The sequence below is a fragment of the Miniopterus natalensis genome, chromosome 3 (assembly GCF_054644295.1).
Source record: "Miniopterus natalensis isolate mMinNat1 chromosome 3, mMinNat1.hap1, whole genome shotgun sequence".
NCBI lineage: Eukaryota > Metazoa > Chordata > Mammalia > Chiroptera > Miniopteridae > Miniopterus > Miniopterus natalensis.
In genome coordinates, this window is record NC_142083.1 from 31,275,223 (window position 1) to 31,279,285 (window position 4,063).

Below are 4,063 nucleotides of genomic sequence, written 5' to 3' on the forward strand. Positions count from 1 at the left end.
AGCCATCTCAAAGGTGATTATTTTGATAAAGTGGTAGTATGGTGGGGCCTTTGTAAGGCATTTCATTGTATTTGCCCTCTTGGTGAGGTGAGGTTAAAACTTTGGTTTATTCCTGGGAGTGGTTGTTAACTCTAATGAAAGCTTTGGTTTTGGCTAGAGCCTAATTAAAACCACTTCCGACTGCACAGAGGCCATGGTCTCTGAAAATGATGATTCAAAGGTTGATTTTTGTCCACAACATTTTTTTCTAATTAATTGGGAACATTTTAATAAGCATCAAATGCACTTTACATTGGTAACTGCAATACTGAAACTGTAACATTTACAAAATTTTTTCAAAAAAGTGTAGTGATTTTTTTTCCCCCTGGGAAGCATGGAGCTCCAACTGTGAGCATGAATGTGGCCAGTCTAGGTCACCATGGCCTAGTTGATGCTAATAACTAAACAGGTGTTCACATTTCATGTCTATGATAAGGCAGACTATGAACTTCTGTAATGTTGAATTTTAGAAAAAATTCCATGAGATAATTTAAAGGCATGCCAAATTTTTGAAGTGCAAACTCATAAACTACATAGGGATCACTTTTTTGCTTGAAGTACATCTGACTTGAGAATACAGGTGATTTTTCTCTCCTAATTCCTTGGAAAAATATTTCTGCAATAAGTTTGTGTCTTCTCCCAGTTTGTGACTGGGCTGTTTTTAAGAAAAATGATCAGTTCTGTGGTTAGTTTCCCACAGTTGATAAAAATCTATAATAAACATCATAATATAATTTAAGGGGAAAAAAAGTTGTTTTTTAAAGGCTGCAGAAACAGGAAAGAAATAGCACTGCTTATTTGTATAAGCACAAACACTTCAAGCTAATCGTATAGCTGGTAAATCCAATATGGTATTAGAAAGATCTATAAAAATGAGCAAAAGATCCACATTTATTTCCACTGCTCCAATGGTCAAGTGTTAGTTTTGCATGAGAGTTGCACTAGAGAAGTTTGTGGGTCCGATTTAAGAGTTTAAAGTCCTTTTGGTGTATTTCGCCCAATGATGACCACATCCCAGATAAACTCAGTTAAAAAAAAGTTAGAAATTAGGGCAAGGACTCTGTAGAACAAAGCACAAAGATATGCTACTAAAAGTTGCTGTCCTTCCGTGGCTAATGCAGAAATAAAAATTTCGGAAGCAGAAAAATGACACCCTCCGATAATTCCAGAGGTGAGAATGATGCCTACCATTCCTTGCAAAGAAAATATTACTGCAAAGCTGGAAAGTAGGATCATGGGAAGAAGACAATATCTAAGGACACTTGCTGTACAACCAAATGAAACACCTGTCATACTTATTAAGTTTAATAATCAAAACATTCCTGGGCATCCAATTGTACTGATCCCATACACACAGCCAAGCTGGATTTTGCCAGCCAGTAACAGTGTGGCTGCAGAGGCAGAGCAAATACCATGGGTCCTGCCAGAGCCGTCCCATTCATGATGCTACCATCTGCTACTTCTAATGGATGTAACAGTGTTAGTGTTTTTTGCCAGATGTGGTGAAAATTGATACCTAATTCTTCTAATGAAGGTGGCTCATTCTCAAAGCTGTTTCCATAGATGGCTGAGGTGTCGCTGAATAAATGCCCGAGCTAGTGGAAATCTGCCCGGTGTGCTGTTGTGACTGCATCGTGCCTGGAGGGACAGGTGGGCCCTGCTGCGAGCGGTCATGGCCGGCATACTGTTTGCTAAAGGGTCCTCCTCTTCCTCCGTAATCATAGCACTGCTGTGACTGGTCATAGGCGCTGTACCTTGTCTGGTAGAAACTGTGTTTAAGTTATGGAAGCCCAACATTGCAAATGATCAAACTGGAAGGCGGGGGTGGTAGCTCCAGCAGCGCCAGATATAACCCCAGAACTTGGCTTAAGACCCTGAACTGGCACCGTTGGCTGCGAGTCACAGGCCAAAGAACTCCACTGTTTTTAAAAAGGCAACTGCAATGCAATTCTAGTTTTCTGTACACAGAACAATGACTTACCTCTATTTTTTTTTATAGCGGTGTACACAACGTGACATAGGTTCTTATTTTCAAGTCTGTGAAAAAATGGAAAGGGAATATCATGGTGATTAGTAACTGAGTTTACGTTCTGGTTCCACTTTTTAAGCTGTTTGACACTGATTTTGTTACCCAGATCCTTTGAGACTTTGTCTCTAAAATAAGAGTAACTCCAGGATCATTAATTATCTCAAATAAGGCAATGCCATAAAAGTAAGCTTAGAAGTTACTGTACACATATGAAGATGTCCTGCTGGTGTTATTTTTGCTGATATTTTCATAGCACCTGTTCATTGTTTATAATGTTTGAAGATCCTGTGGACGGGTGCAGGCTATCTTGGCATCAAATCATTTCACAAAGAACCTTAATATTTCTGTGTTCACTGAAAGCAGCATAGATAAGGAGTCCTGGGGGCCTAAGAGTTTGATATTGTCTAAGAAGCAGCCCTGTTTTCTTTCTTCTTTTTTTAAAATTAATTTATTTTTTGTCCTCATTTGCTTAAAACATACTCCTTACCCACAAACCCTCTTTATCAAGACTCAGCATGCGGCCAGCTAACGTTATGACGTTTGCTAAGACCCACTGACCAAAGACCACCAGAAACATACCTGGAGTAAAAAAATAAAAACGTAATAGTTCTTTTTTGAGTAGGGAAGCATGCACATCATGGGTGATCTGTGGTGTCTCAAAAGGCGAGGTAGGGAGGGATGCTTATAGGGTCTGGGGGACTAGAGTTAGCCACAGGGTAGTCCTGGTGGGGATTGGTCAGAATTTGTAAACTAGGCAATTCCGTGGCTTTAGCTTGAAGGTATGGTCTGAATGAGTTTAGATTGTTTGTCTTACAGGCCACAACTTGGTTCAGTTTATTTATTTTGTGAGTCATGGTACAACTTTGCAAGCTGTGGGTCCTGTTTCAATTCTGTTGCTCTCTCCTGGTTTTTCTTCAGTGTGAGTCGAAGGAGAGGCCATGATCTCTGGGACAGGATCGACCTGGAGCTGTGCTCTTGTCCCGAGCCTGCTGATCAGCGGTTGTTCAGAGAACGTTGTCTGCAGTTAGTCCTGCATGCTTCCTTAGTTGCAGGATGAGCTGTTGCATCACCTGATGTGGCAACGACTGCTCACAGCATTTAAGACTCTGGAAGCCATGTACTTGATACCCAAACAGGCAAAACTAAGAAGGACTGTTACCACATTGTTTGCGGGTAGTTTTTATCGTGTGCTCTACTACCAGTCAACGTAAAACGTATAAATATGTTTCCCCCATACAATGCGTTACTAAAGTTCGCAGCGTGGCCATGTGGCCCATAATGTTTGGATATTCAAAAATAATATATTCACATCTTTTAAATGTAAAAAGTGAATATGTTTAGACTACTCTTAATATTTGTTTTAACTAAAAAAATGCCAGAAATTCATGTGTTGCTGATATTTTTGAGCTGAGAACCCATATCTTGATCCTAATGGTATTGAAATCTTACTTTCTAAGGTTTTGTTTCTTTCTTCCTTAGCTGCTGTCCTAGTCCAAATGTTTGTTATTTGCTACTCACTGACAGTTTTAGCAGAATGTAAAGATTTGTCCTGGTAATAGTCTGGAACCATTTCAGAAATAAGTTTAGTTTCATGGCATTTATTTGACAATAGGAGGCCATTATTGGACCGCAGGGTCACATCTGTCTAAGTTTTCTTCTAATTACCCTGACATATGCTTTCCGAGGCAAAATTTTCTCTATACCAACGGTCTCCCAACTTTTAAATTGTGCCTCCCCTAAGCAAAATAACTTGAAATTGCCTCTCTGTACAATGTGTGTGCATATTCTTTTAAAAAATTGTATATATGTACTATTCTCATTCTATTTAATATTAAGAAAGTAATTTCTAATTTTTGAAATAAAAATATAAATGAAGTCTATTATTTTAAAACATTTTCTGGGGGTATATACCCTTACTTGGGAAAGCACTGGGTTTGATAATAACTCTGCTTTATCCCCAAAGAGAAGAATAGCCACCTGACACACTGGACAGGG

The 4,063-nt window shown here is 39.1% G+C and overlaps 1 pseudogene; it reads right to left on the reverse strand.

Moving 5' to 3' along the window:
* Positions 1-1,011: 1,011 nt before the first annotated feature.
* Positions 1,012-1,836, reverse strand: LOC107526338 (protein YIPF5 pseudogene; annotated as a pseudogene).
* Positions 1,837-4,063: the final 2,227 nt, after the last annotated feature.